The following is a 15,846-nucleotide window of genomic DNA, read 5'->3' on the forward strand; positions in this document are numbered from 1 at the left end:
ATAATGTGCTATCATTTCCTCTGTGAAAATTGACCATGTGACAAGTGGTTTACAAGAACAAAGCCCTTTATACCATAAAAATTGATTCAGTTCTAAATAATTAAATGCAATACATACATTTTGTAATAGTGGTATACCATGTATATCAAAATATTTCTCCATTTGTAGTATCCAATTTACCGGATCCTTGCCATCAAACTTCCTCATCTCTCTTTTTCTTGATTTTAGGAGCTTGATCTTGAAATGGCTGTAACTCTGTACTTTCAGATCTTTAAGTTCTGAAATTTCGGTCTATAATAGCCCTCTGAGTCCTCTTTCTAACCCTGCAAGTCTGATCAAGATTGGATTCTCCAAGGAAGAGTTATGCCAAATCTCCCACGGTGACCTGCTTATAGACTTGTTCAGTAGAACGAACTTGTACGATGTGTCGTGGGTCACTGTTTCGACCTTAGGTTTTGAAAATCGTACCGAAGAAACTACAGTCCGTCATCTTTCTGTAACTTCTTACGAAATTTAAATTTGATGCTCAGAGAGAAAGTTATGACGATTTTCCCAAGGTCACTTGTTTAGGATGTAATTCGGGAGCCTGTAGAAACCCTAAATGTCTCATATTATATCTTCAAAAATATAGCGAGAAAAGATCTGAAATTTGGACGCGACGTTCAAACCGATTTATTCTCAAATGGGTTTTTTTTTAGCTTTTGAAACTTCGTAGCGAAAAATTTATAGCGAAAATTCCACGATGACCTATTTGGAGCAGTGAAACCCTAGAATCCACAGCTCTGATACCAAATGTTATGAAACTAGCTCACAAAGAGATAGAAAAGATAGATCAATGCCTTAGAAATAAGCCTCTTCGAGGGGGCAACCTCCTTTACATTACACAAATGAACAATTCTTGGATGATACAAATGACAATACCTCCTTTCTATATATAGGAGTCTAAGGGGTCATAATATAATCAGAGCTGACATAACAATAATAATGTAAGGGCACAATAATAACAATAGTGGGCTTCTATGGGGCACAATAATAACAATATGGGGGCTACATGGGTAAAACAATATAATGAGGGGGTTTTACTAATAACAATAAGGGTTTACACTAGTAGTATAGGGGCCTAACAGACATATAGTATTTGTCCATATGTCTTGTTTCTCATCACACTCATTGGAACTTGTTCAACCTTGGATTCTACTACAGAAATGCTAGTTAGTTATGGAATATGCACCTTTCGGTAGCCATAGCAATGTTTTAACCACTTTCACAAAGAAATCATAGACTACGAGCGTATGAGTGAATGATACCGTTTATTGTAGCTATACATGACCTAGATGACCTTATAATTCATTGATGAAGCAAAAATGTGTATAAAAGGGATGAAATAAAGGAAAAAGGTGTTAAAATGAGGACAATTCAAAGGTTCAACATTCCCCCACGCTGAAGATGTTGCATGTCCTCATCCAAAAAATTCCAAAACTAAAGAGATACCTTGTCACTAAAATTCCTCTGATGCTTGGATTAAGATATCCAAGTTTGTTGATGCTCTTTTTCTTTGTATATTTAGTGACCATCTAGGTTTTCTCATTAAAAGTTTCCCTTGTAACCCATTGATTTTCTATGTAAGACCCTTATTATTTGCTTTGAGTTTTTGATTCTATTTGTACCAGTAGCACATCCTTAGCAACATGACTTCGTTTTAAGCTTTCATTATTTCATTTTCACCTTTAATGTGCTTATTTAACAATTCCAACTCATACACTTCTTATTTTAAGGCATTAATAATATCTTGCTCTTTATGAGAAGTAGTATTGATTTCTTGTTCAGGAGCATCACTATGTAAATAATATTCATGAAATTCAAATTCCAAAGGACGAGTTACCTTTTTATGCACTTCTTTTTCTAAGGTCTCTATGTAGTCATAAACTTTTTGTTAAGTTAGTTCAATCTCAGGGGTCTTTCTTGCAGGACTCTGATTTGTTGCCATATTTGTCTCAATATACGTTGACTTTATCAAGATCTATAATATCCGGTGGTTGCTGATTTGTCTGCTTTCTTGAATTTCTGGTTATTCTCCCACTTTTCCCAAATTATGTTTGGGCTCCACTATTTTTTTTTTCCTTTTATTGCCTTGTTTTTGTTCTTTTCCTCTGTTCTCCTTGATGCCTCTAGTTTCTCTTTAATCTCAATGATTTTATTTATTCTAACATTTTCTCTACTACTTTTCTTCTTAACTTTATTCAAACATTTACTAAGGGGAACATCATCTTCTATCTCATTATTTTGAGTCTCCATCTCTATTGGTTCATTTACTGACAAACCCTTGGCTTATTTCATTGTATACTCAGGGTTAAGGTTTTGAAGAACCCTTTGTTGACTCCTTTTAGTCTTATTTATTTCTTCTTCTTCCGAGACATATGAAATGATTTATGATAATAAATCCCTTCGAATTATCACCAACATTTTTCAAATGTGCTTCACCAAGAATCTTCACTTTCCCATGATGATACAAATCCCTATCAATGTTCCTAGAATCTCTTTGTATGTTGGAGGCCATATTTTTAAGACTCCACATCAAATAGTATGGTGAATTTAACTCCTTATCCTTAATGAAATGCATCAACAATTCAGTGTGGTAAAATAGAAGCGTTCCATATCTACCTTCACATGTAAGGAATTTCTGAAGAACTAGTAACAAATTTCTCCATTTAGATTTAAGTGTTATCACTGGAATTTCCTTTTTGAAAATTGATATGTCCATACCTAGATTGTTTCGGAAGGTCCTCCAATGTTCATCCTTGGATTTTTTTTATTATTTTGACCTAACTCTTGTCGCACCTTGAGAGATTTTTCACCTTTGGTATAAAGGAATCTATAATTTTGAACCTTATATCTCCAATCTCAGCTTCCACATTGTCGGAATCTTGAGCGAGCACCCTGGTGACTTTAGCTTCATACCCATCAAATTTCTTGAAGCATTTGAGCCATCTTTCCTTTTGCAACTAATCTTGAACTTGTGGGTAGGCACTAAGAAAACTTACTCGACTCAGCTCATATCGGACATGTTGGTTTTAACCCCGTACAAAAATTACCTGCATATGAATTCTAAAACACAGAAAATAAACAATGCAGGAGCATAACACATAAAACATATATACACAGAGATTTTCCCCTGGATCCCAAAACCGGGACTACCAGCTTGATTTTTCATTTATATTCCTTTCAATGTTACAATACATATTTATACATGCCGAAGTATCCAATACCATAGACCAAAAACCATCGCGTCCAAAACCATGGACCAAAAACCATTGCGTCCAAAACCATGGACCGAAAACCATCGCGTCCAAAAAACATGTGCGAAAATCATGCACAAAACCATAGGTGGGTCCACTTAACCTAACATAGGGTCCAAAACCAAAATTTTCCGGGCTGCTGCCCTGGACCCCATAAAGTGGGGTTACGAGTATGCCTCAAACCCCATGTGACCCCCCCCCCCCCGCTACATAATTGGCGCAACGAAGGTGGGGCTCCGCCCCCTCTAACCCCTTAGTTAAATATGTGGGCTAGTCGTGGAAAGAATATAACACAACCCAACATTCTCCCACTTGCTTTTTTCTTTCCACAAGGGGCCATAAGAGAGCTTAGTCATTTTTCCAGCCTTGAAACGCCCATTGTCTCTCTACACCAAGAGAACTTCTTAGAGCTCACAGATTTTGTCAATGCATCTGCAGTATTCTTCAAAGTTTCCACCTTTACTAGCAACACCTTTTTGTTTTCTATCATATCCCTCACAAAGTGATACTGAAAATCAATGTGCTTTGTCTTTGAATGATATGCGGAGTTCTTTTCCAAGAAAATTGCACTTTGGCTGTCATAGTTTATCCTTATAGCTCCCTGTACTAACCCCATACTTGAACACAATCTCTGCAACCAAACTTCTCCCTTGCTTGCATGAGTGGTTGCCATGTATTCTGCCTCTGTAGTTGATAGTGCCACTACAGATTATTTCTTACTCATCCAACTGACTGCAGCTCCAAATACGTTAAACACATACCCACTTGTAGATCTTCTCTGATCCAAATCTCTTGCCCAGTCTGCATCAACAAAGCCACGAATATCCAACATTATGTCCAATCCTGGTCTTCCTTGGTAGCACAAACCATAATCACTAGTGCCACGCAAATACCTGAAAACCCGCTTCACTGTTGTCCAGTTCTCCTTCCCTGGTTTTGACATAAACTTGCTCAATACTCCCACTGCATGTGCAATGTCTGGTCTAGTATAGACCATTGCATACATCAGGCTACCGACTGCATATGGAACACGAGACATGTCCTCTTCCTCTTCTTGTGTCTTGGGACACTGTTCAGTAGATAAACTCACACCTATAGGAATATGAACCTTCACCAGTTTACTATCTTGCATATTAAACCTCTGCAGTATTGTCTTGACATACTTCCTATGGTTTAACCAGAGCTTCCTCTTTGCCCGATCTCTTTTAATTTCCATGCCCAAAATATAGTTTGCAGCACCAAGATCTTTCATGTCAAATTTGGAGGATGATTGGGTCTTCAAATCCTGGATAATTTCTTTGTCATTTCCAACCAGCAACATATCATCCACATACAAGACCAAATAAATAACATGGTCACCAATTAATTTAAAATACACATAGTGATCTGCTTTGCTTCTGGTGAAGCCAAGTCCCATATAAATGTTTCAAATTTCTGATACCACATCCTTGGTGACTATTTTAACCCATACAGAGACTTATTTAACTTGCATACCAGTTCTTTCTTACCCTTCACCGCAAAGCCTTCAGGTTGCTTCATGTAGATTTCCTCTTCCAAATCCCCGTGAAGAAATGTTATCTTCACATCCATCTGTTCTACCTCAAAATCAAAAGCAGCAAACAGATAAAAGTAATCTAATAGAAGTTACCTTGGCAACAGGAGAAAAAATATCACCAAAATCAATTCCCGGCACCTGGGAATAACCTTTTGCTACTAACCGAGCTTTGTATTTCTCCACCTATCCTTCTGCATTTGTCTTCTTCTTGAACACCTATTTGCTACCAATGGGTTTCCTTCCAGCCGGCAACTCCACCAGATCCCAAGCCTCATTTTTGTGCAAAGATGCCATTTCATCAACCATGGCCTCTTTCAAGAGTTTTCCATCCTCTAAATCTACTACTTCCTTCACAGTTTTGGGATCATCATTAGTAATATATAAAGCAAAATTTGAACAAAAAGCAAATGGACTATACCTTTCTGGCTACCTTCTTTCTCGAACTGATCTTCTCACACCCGGAGTTTGTGGCTCTTCATCTTCTGATTCCTCCTTTGCTGTAGAGTATGATTCTTCCTCCTTTAGCTCAAACTCTATCTTCTTAGGTTCCTTTGGTTGGACTTCATGTTTAATAAAATCTTTCACCTCTTTGAACACCATATCTTGGCTGTACACAACCTTCCTTGTTACTGGGTTCCAAATATTATAACCCTTTAAACCATCCTTATACCCAATAAAGATGCACTTTTTAGATTTACTATCCAACTTGGTTCTTTTCTCCTTTGGAACATGTACATATTCATCACATCCAAATACCCTCAGATGTGAAAGAGAGGGTTTCTTACTAGTCCATACATCTTGTGGAGTCTTATCCTCCAACGCTGATGAAGGTAATCTGTTGACTAGGTAACATGCTATCTCCATCGCCTCTGCCCAGAATTCATGTCCTAACCCGACACCACTGAGCATGCTTCTTGCCCTTTCCATCAATGTCTTGTTCATTCTTTCTGCAACTCCATTTTGTTGAGGTGTATATGGAGTAGTCTTCTACTGTGCTATACCACACTTCTTACAGAATTCTTCAAATTCCTTACTGCAAAACTCTCCACCGTTATCTTTCCTCAGCACCTTTATCTTCTTCTCTGTCTGGTTTTCCACCAGAGCCTTAAATTCTTTAAACCTGTCAAAGACTTCAGATTTCTTCTTAAGGAAATATATCTATGTATTCCTTGAGAATTCATCTATAAATGATACATAGTACACAGACTTACCCAATGATGGAACCTTCACAGTTCCAAACACATCACTGTGCACAAGCTCTAATATATGTTTTGCCCTCTTACCACCAGAGGGGAATTTCACCCGATTTTGATTCCCATATACACAATTTTCATAGAAATAAAAATCCAGACAGCTATTACTCATACCTTCTACCATACCTTTACCATGAAGTATTCGAATGCCCTTCTCTCTAATATGTCCAAGCCTTTGATGCCACAACACGGTCTTCTCTCTGAAGACCACTAGATTTTCTGCTCCACTTTCAGGAACCACAGAACTGTTGCACCCATAACAACCGTGTTAGCTTGTAGCTTGTATAGAGTTCCAATCCGAACTCCCCACATTAATACCAGTGCTCCCTGAACCATCTTGTAGGTATCCTTCTCGAACACTGTTTTTACACCTGCATCATCCAGCTTGCTAACAGAAATAAGATTTTTGGCTAATGCAGGAATATGAAGAACACCCGTAAGCGTTCTAACCCTTCCACCTTGCAGCTTCAACTTTAATTTTCCATGACCAATGATTCTAGCCTTCCTGTCATCCCCCAAGAAGACATCACCACCACCATGTTTCTCATACTCGCAGAACCACTCTCTATGGGGAGTGAAGTGAAAGGATGCACCTGAGTCAATCAACCATGCCTCATGATCTACATGTGTACTTGAAGAAGCCAAGTACACATCCCCACCTTCATCTGAGGTGGTTTTCGCCTCTGCAGAGGGAGAATCATCAGATCCCTTCCCTTTATCACAAGCTTTAGATTTACAGTCCCTTTTGTAGTGCCCTTCCTTTCCGCATTTCCATCACACAACCTTTACAGGTTTTCCTGGAGATTTAGATCTCCCACTCGATGAGTTATTTTTTTCTGTTCTGGGACCGTCCTCATATAGAAAAGGCATCACCATTCTGGCTCTCTGTATTTTTCCGTCTCATCTCCTCCGTCAGCAAGGATGATACTATTTCATCAAACTTCAAGGCAGTTGCATTACTACCTATTGCAATAACTGGACTATTCCACGAATCTGGGAGAGAACACAACAAACTGATGCACTTATCTTCATCTAAAATTTTAATATCAACAGACGCTAACTGACTTACCACATTATTAAATGCGTTCAGATGCTCTGTCACCGAGTCTCCATCTTTCATCCTCAGGTTATACAGCTTTTTCCGCAGGAACAGTTTATTCACCAAAGACTTAGATTGGTACAAAGTCCCTAACTTGTCCCACAAAGCCTTCGTCATAGCTTCCCCTGATACATTCAACAATACTGAATCTGAGACACACAATTATATTGTGCTCTTTGCCTTCCGATCCAATTTCTTCCATTCTTCATCGGACACTCCTGTTGGTTTAGTACCCGGATCTACTGCGATCCAATGATCTTTATCCACCAACAGATCCTCCATCTTGAGTTTCCACAACTCAAAACTCTGACCATTAAATTTCTCAATCTCTATCTTTCTGCTTCTCGCCATCTTCTTTCACTACCAGAATCAATCTCGTAGATCTCCCATAGGCCCGAGCGAAACCCCTTAGCAACAAAGGCGTCCCCTTGAAGCCAAAACAACTTCGATACCAAATGTAGGTTTTAACCCCATACAGAAATTACCTGCATACGAATTCTAGAACACAGAAAATAAACAATGTGAGAGCATAACACATAAAACACATATACACAGAGATTTTCCCCTGGATCCCAAAACTGGGACTACTAGCTTGATTTTCATTTATATTCCTTTCAATGTTACAATACATATTTATACATGCCGAAGCATCCAATACCATGGACCGAAAACCATCGCGTCCAAAAAACATGTGTGAAAATCATGCACAAAACCATAGGTGGGTCCGCCCAACTTAACATAGGGTCCAAAACCAAAATTTTCCGGGTCGCTGCCCCAGACCCCATAAAGTGGGGTTACAGGTACGCCTCAAACCCCATGTGACCTCCCCCCCCCCTCGCTACACAATCGGCGCAACGAAGGGGGGGCTCTGCCCCCCTCTAACCCCCGGTTAAATACGTGGGCTAGTCGTGGAAATAATATAACACAACCCAACAGGACAATCACACCCATCGTGACAAAGTAGTTTCGCCTATGAATTACCTTTTTTGATAGGGTTTGATGGAAGAATGGAACGGTTAAAATGGAGCACTGAAATGAAATGGTTTGATAGTGGCAAGGTTAAAATGAGATGATTTTCAAAGCGGTGACTAAATTACAATAAATCTCTTTCTCTTGTACCAATTATTTCCCATGATTCTTCATATCTAATCTTATAGGACCGTTGGGATTTGAAACAATTTGAATTATTTGTATACAATGAGGAATAATTTCGACATGATTAAGGGATATGGGTGATGGTAATGGGATATTAATAATAAGGTCATAATGTAGTTCATTGTTTCCAAAGATGTATCATAAATATTTAATAAGTCCATTAGCTCATAATTATATTGCTTCCTTCAATGAAAATTGATTTAACATCCTATAGTCACCTTATAATGTATACCTATTTGATATGATAACTTCTCCTTTGCTTGCAAATGCTTTGTAGGTTTACAATGCTTGTTGGAAGAATTTGGCTGCAAAATGTGAAATCGGCTGCAGAATGTTGCAAATTCTCTAGCTTTATCTTACACCTTATTATTTTGCTTTGAAACTTGTCGCTGGACGCTGATGATATTTGATGATGCTGATGAATTTTGGGAATTCTCTTTAAAAGACAAAACAATTCTTAAAAAACTTTATTAGAACTTGAAAAATTGATCTTTTGCAAAGAAGGAAGGGGAACAAAAGTAAATGGGAAGAAGAACGTGAAATATGAAAATCTAAGTTCCCAAGGATCCATTGGCTTTTAGCTAGTATTTTCTAGATAGAAATTCCATCAATGTTGATTTTCATATCTATGATTTTATTTTCATTCTTTTTTTTTCTTCTAATAGAAAAACAAATTACAATTATTTTGATGGTAGGGAAGGATAATCTCCCTTCCTCACCAACTTCATATCAAAATTCTCTTGTAGATATTTGACAAATTCTTCCTTTGTCAAAGACTTATGATATTTTTTTAATCTATGACCATTAACAAGGAAGGTAATTTTTTTCATCAATAGTCATTATTCTAAATGTGCCATTATATAAAATTGTGTCTATTTCATAGAAACCAAGCCAACGTGTCTGAAATTTTCCTTGGAAATCTTTGAACTTCGAATAAAAAATAAGCGCCTAGTCAAGTGGCGTCAGAGAGGGCAAGCCCCAACCTTGTTGTTGTCCTAAAGGTCTCCACTTAGAATTTAATTGGAAGCAATAATTTCTTCCCATAGACAAGCTCATAAGGAGCATGCCTAATGGTGTCTTTTCCATGTGGTGTGGTATGCTCAAAGTGCTTATGGAAGCCTTTTTGCTTAGTATTTCCTAGGCAAATGTATAGTCTTGGTCAGTATAACTTCAATTACCTTGTTGGTAGATTCGAATTGATCATTGGATTTTGGATGATATGGATTGGATTTTTGGTGTTTTATCTTGTATTGCTCCATAATTTTTTGCACCAACTTAGATGTAAATTGAGCACCTTGATCTGTCACAATTTCCCGTGGGACACCAAAAAGAGTGAAAATATTCTAAAAAATCAATGTAACTACAAAATTTTTAGTAGCAAAAGTAAGAGTATTATATTCTATCCATTTATTAACATAATTTGTACAAACAAGAATGTACCTCTTTTGTTTGTATGGAGGGTTGATTGGACCAAAAAAATCTAGAGCCCATTTTTCAAAAGGCTCTATTAGTACCTAAGGTTGTAGAGACATCTCATGTGATTGAATGGGATTTCCCATTCTTTGGCAATTATCACATCTTTTGACATATTCCTTGGCATGTCTAAAATGAGAATGACAATACTATCCCAAAGAGGGACCTTATATTTAGTTCTTTTATTAGTAAAGTGTCCTCCACATGGTTCATCATGGAAGACTTTTAGTATCTCTGGTACTTCATCATATCAAAAACATCTTCGGATAATCAAATCAGGTCCTATTTTGTACAATCTCCCTATATTCATGAATAGGGAGCATTGGCTTTGACAACTTTTTGTTTCTCTCTAGCTAACACTTGTGGATGAAATTTTCATATAGCCAAATAGTTAGAAATATTTGCAAACCAAGGGGTTTTAGTAGATACTGCAACAATATATTTGTCGGGAAATTTATTTACCACAAGAGTATCAATATCATCATTTTTCATCTTGGAAGGAAATCAACAACCATGTTTTCATTTCTCAGTCTATCCAAAATGGTGATATTGAATTCTTGTAATAATAAAAGCCATCTAATGATCTTACCATTAGTATTTGGTGTATTCATTAAACATCTAATAACATAATGATTTGTATGAATGGAAGTCTCATAACTATTGATGTAATGTTTAAACTTATTAATGGCGTGAAAAATAACTAAAAACTCCTTTTTTGTAACTATATAATTTAACTCTGTTACTTGTATAATAAATAGCATAAGGAGTCAAGTCTTATTTTCCAAATATAGCTCCCAATGTTGTATCTGAAGCATCGATTGAGATATGAAATGGGAAAGACCAATTTAGTCCTCTTAAAATTGGTGCTTCAGAAATTCTTTGTTTCAAGAATTCAAATGCCTTTTGGCAGTTAGAATTCCAAACAAAATCACAATATTTTATAAGAAGTTTAAAAAGTGGTGAATCTATTTTTTTGAAGTTTTCTATGAATCTTCTATAATAACCTGTAAAACCAAGAAAACTTCTAACATCTCATTGACATGTTGGTACTGAAATTTTAGAAATGAATTCAACCTTCGTTGTTTCCACCTTGATCCCAATGCCTGAAACATAATGGCCCAAAACAATTACTTCGTTAAACATCATAAAACATTTTCCATGATGTAATGAAAAAATTGCTTCTTTGCATCAAATGAGAATTTTTTCTAATTTTTTCATAGCTTATTCAAAAATGTTTCCGTAGAATGGAAAATCATCCATGTAAACTTCTACACAATCTTGAATCAAGTAAAAAAAGATACCTAAACTGATGTTTGGAATGTAGCAGGTGCATTACATAAACCAAAAAGCATTACATAAACAAAAAATAAGTACCTTGTAAGCATGTGTACCCCATGGACATGTAAAATTTGTTTTGCATTGATCTTTTGGTGCTAGTTGAATTTGGTTATATCCACTGAAACCATCAAGAAATGAAAAATATTTCTTCCCTGCTAAAGTATCTAATACTTGATCAATAAAAGGTAGTGGAAAATGATCTTTTAAAGTAGCTTTGTTTAGTTCTCTATAGTCAATGCATACTCTCCACTTTCCATTCTTCTTAGGCACGATCACCAAAGGTGAAACCCATTGGCTATCTAATATTGGATAAATGAAATTCACATTAAGTAACATTTCCAATTCCTCTTTAACAGTTTCTCTCATATTATTATTCATCCTCCTTTGAGGTTGTCTTATTGGTTTGTAATTTTTTTGAATATAAATATGATGCATACATGTATTAGGATCAATCCCTTTCATGTCAGTGTATTCCCATGCATATGCAAAATGATGTTTTTTTAACATCTTTATTAATTGTTTCTTTTGGAATTCTTCCAAGTTATTATTAATGTTCAATATTTTACACAGATGAATTTCTATTAAAGAATTGCCAAACTTTTCTATAGAATGTAAAGCTACTTTAGATTGTCAAGATGAAAAATACTCAATATTACATTGTCATTTAAAACTTCGATCTTATTCACAATATGAAGAGTCATTGGTATTCATCAAATTTATAATTTATCTTCTTCATCAATTTGTAAAATAGCAAATATTGGTTGAATATTTAAGTCTTCATCATCATCTTCAATCCAAAGTTCACTTTCTATTTTAGTTATTGTTTTTGTAGGTGGATATAATGTGAATTTATTAGTAGAACTATCATCGGAAATGTACATATCACCATATCTACAACTTATAAATGCATCAACTGTAGCTAGCCAATATCTACCAAGGACCAAGGGATGCCCTCCTAGATTATTCTCGAGAGTTAAAATCATAAAGTCAATAGGATATTCCCTTGAATCTAAGGATATTGATACATCTTCTAATATACCATCAGGTTTAATAATAGATATATCTACCAATTGCAATAAAGTTGGGGTATATTGAAGATTAGGGAGCTTCAATTGATCCATAGTATGTTTGTTCATGATATTAATGGTTGTTCCTAAATCAATCAAAGTCTTTGGAATTTCAATACCATTGATGTGAATTTTTTACAATACGGCTACTTGGATTTAAATATTTTTGAACTATTAGTTTCCTCGTCATAATATTTGCAATTTTTCCTATTAGTTGAATTTTTTAATGTCTTTTCTTTTTCTTCCTGGATTCTTAATGCATAAATCCTTTATTGTTTTTGCAAATATAGGTGTTTCCTTTATGGATTGAAGTAAAGCAATTTTGATGCAAACATTTTTCAATTCATCTAACATATTCTAGTTAGGTAAAATTATTTTCCTTTTTATTCCCTTATCAATTTGAAGTCTTTCAAGAAAAGGGGAATTTTGTAAGGGAACAAAAGGTTGTTCTACTAGAGGAATTGTAGGAGTTAATTTTAGTTGGTTGACTTAATTGCGTAGGAACATATTCCTTTTGAGGAATATTTTTGTGATCAAGCGATGCCTCTTTTTCAGGAATTTTGTCCTCCTTATATTCTTGGATGACAACTGGTGGTGTTTTCTTTTGTAAAACTCATGTAGATCTAAGTTGGACATCATGTATACCTAGAGGAGCTATCATACAATATTGAAAATTTTGACCCTCAACATTATAGATGGGTTGTTGAGGGGTTTTATTATTCAGATTATGAAGTGGTTGTGTAGGTAGTGGGTTGGTTTTCTAAGGAAATAATGTAGATGGTAATGGAAGTGGTTTAGTTGAAGTAAATCGAGGTTGGAACATTAGTTTAGTAGGTTATGGAGGTTGGGGAGGAGAATAATATTGAGGTCGGTATTAAGGATATGGTTGTTGAAAAGTTTGAGGATATTGAGGATTCTTACCATAAGAATTTTTTCAACCTTGTGACCAAGATGAGTTTTGTTGTTGATGTGGCCAGGTTTTCCATGGCATAGGTGTATTCCATTTGCTTTGTGGTTCTGCATATGATTGATATTGTACATTCAGATCTTGTGCCATACCTATTTGTTGAGGTTACCAAGGTCTTCTGGAAGCAACATAGCAAAGTGATTCAACTTGACTTGACCCAACATCTTCTTGTAAAATAACCTTAAGTCCAAGTATTGAAGGGCACTCCTTTGTAGCATGATTATTTGCACATATAACACATATTTAAACACTATTAAGAGGACATTATCGTAAAAAATTCCCTTTCCTACATCTAGGATAGAAAACAGACAATGCAACATTCTCAACCTTTTGCTTATTTTGTATCCTTAAGGTATCTAGTTGTTCACTAAGATTTCCAATGATATCAATTTTAAAATTATCAAATAGGTTTCATAATTATGATTTAGTTACTAATCCAGATGTAGATTTTCATATTCTTGACATGATTGGATCTCTTGGATTTTTACCATATTTTGCTTTTCCCCTTGAAACGTGTTTGCATAATTCACAAATTTCTTGGAATGATAATTGAGAAACATCTTCCTTTCCTATTAAATTGAGAAGATCGATCCATTCATCCCTTATGGTTTTTAGAAAGAGATCTTTTAATGTGTCTTAATCTAAATTATGCAGTTTAGCTCTTTGGACATTGTACGCAAACATTTCTACCAAATCTTCAAGATTTTGATCCTCTTTTCGGGCCATCTTAAAAACTTCATCATTAAGGTCACAGTGTATGAAATAATATTTATATTTATCTAGGAATATTATTTTAATATCATCCCATGTTTTAATAGAATATGTTCCTAGACCCATGAACCACTTAAGAGCTCTATATTTTAGAGTGGCAAGAAATACTTTCAATTTTTGAGTACCAAGTAGATAATCATATGATCTACATAATACTTCAAACTCAAAAAGAAATGTTTATGAATCCTTAGTCCTTAACCCATGGAAATTATTAAGGATAGATGGTGACATAATTTTCATAGTAGATGTGATATCTGTATATAAAATAGGGAACCCAAAGGATCCTCCTCATGAAAATCTACATCATCTCCTCTTCCACCTCTACCCCCTCTACCACCTCCTACTCTACCTCTTCCTCCACCAATTCTTGGTCCTTCTCAATTATGAACCTCTCCTTAATCTTCCATTGTATATTATTCAGAACTTATATGGGGTTCTATAATAGGATTGTCTTCAACAAATTCCTCCTCTTCTAGTTCTTCTACTAATGGTTGATTCAATAGATTTCCCCTTCTACTTCTTCTTCCTTAGTAGATATTTATAACTCATGTCGTATGAGTTGTTCACCCACTGAAGAAATAAATATGACTCCTTTAGTTGGGGATGTAGATTCTTCAACTACAACTTATGTAGATGAGGTTGGTGAATCCCTAGGTTGAATGTCAACCCTATGTACTTCAGGGAGTCTATGTCTACCAGCTATGGATGGAATGCGAGTGTTGGTGGATGGTATGGAACTATGTGGTCTAGTGGGGGTGGTTTATGATGTTGGTGTTGAACCACATACTCTACTTATAAATCTACTCATATAATCTCATTCTCTATTACAATTGCGGAATTTACGATTGTAGACAAAGGTGAATTACCCAGACCTAGTGGACTAGTCTAGAACAATAGAAGACAAAACGCATAGAGTTTTCCTTAGAGAAGTTATAGAATGGGAAAGAGGCCTACCTCGAATCTATATCAAGGTTTATTTTCCTCCTCACTTGTAAGCTCCAATTGTAGCTCTTAATGTTATAATTAGACCTCGCACACACAACTAAAACAAGTAAAGGATCCACAACAACCAAGTAGCATAATCTAACATCTCTATTCAATGAATAAAAAAGGCATTGAAATATATGAGTGCAAACATAACACAACAAATATAGGAAAACAATATACTCTTTGTATTAATAGAAATAGGAGAGAGTTTACAACCATAAATAGTAGTCGATCTTGTAGATGTCTCCTTAAGATGACTTGTACTTCCTTGTCACAAAGAACACCTCAATATCAACCCTAATGCATGAAGATAATGACTCCATTAGGTTCAAGGAAACAAAAAAAGGGCACTATCAATCTCCAAAATCCAACCCTGATGTTATGGATGGCAGTAAATTTATAGGAGAAGAATGGTAGTTTAAGATTTACCATTATGGGCTTGAGATCCACATATGATGGGAGGATGAACTCAAGGGATAAGAGGTGAATTCTCCAAGGTAGTATCAGAGTGGATTCGAGCTTCTTATCCATGGTAAATAGTTGAAAAAACCTTTGGAAGCTTCATAATTATTTATAATTTTCCTGAATTTGTAGAATCAATGCACCTGCAGAAGGGAGAAACATGTGCTAGTCAATGATAGTGCAGAAGTGAAAAACCTGTGTTGAACGCACGTGGCTAAAGGGTTAGGGTGTGATGGGGATAAAAACATTGATTTTGAGTAATTAATCCTAGAAACTCAGACTTTTTGGAAAGGTCATGCTTAGGGCTTTGTGAAGGGATGATGACAACATATTTACGGATTTTGATTGATTCAGTTTGTAGGCCTATTGACTAGATGTGATGAAATGGCCTATAACAAGGGAGTCTATGTCTACTTTCTATGG

This window comes from Pinus tabuliformis, chromosome 3_1 (assembly GCF_031772625.1).
Source record: "Pinus tabuliformis cultivar Carrire ecotype Pingquan chromosome 3_1, CPIR1, whole genome shotgun sequence".
Classification (NCBI taxonomy): domain Eukaryota; kingdom Viridiplantae; phylum Streptophyta; class Pinopsida; order Pinales; family Pinaceae; genus Pinus; species Pinus tabuliformis.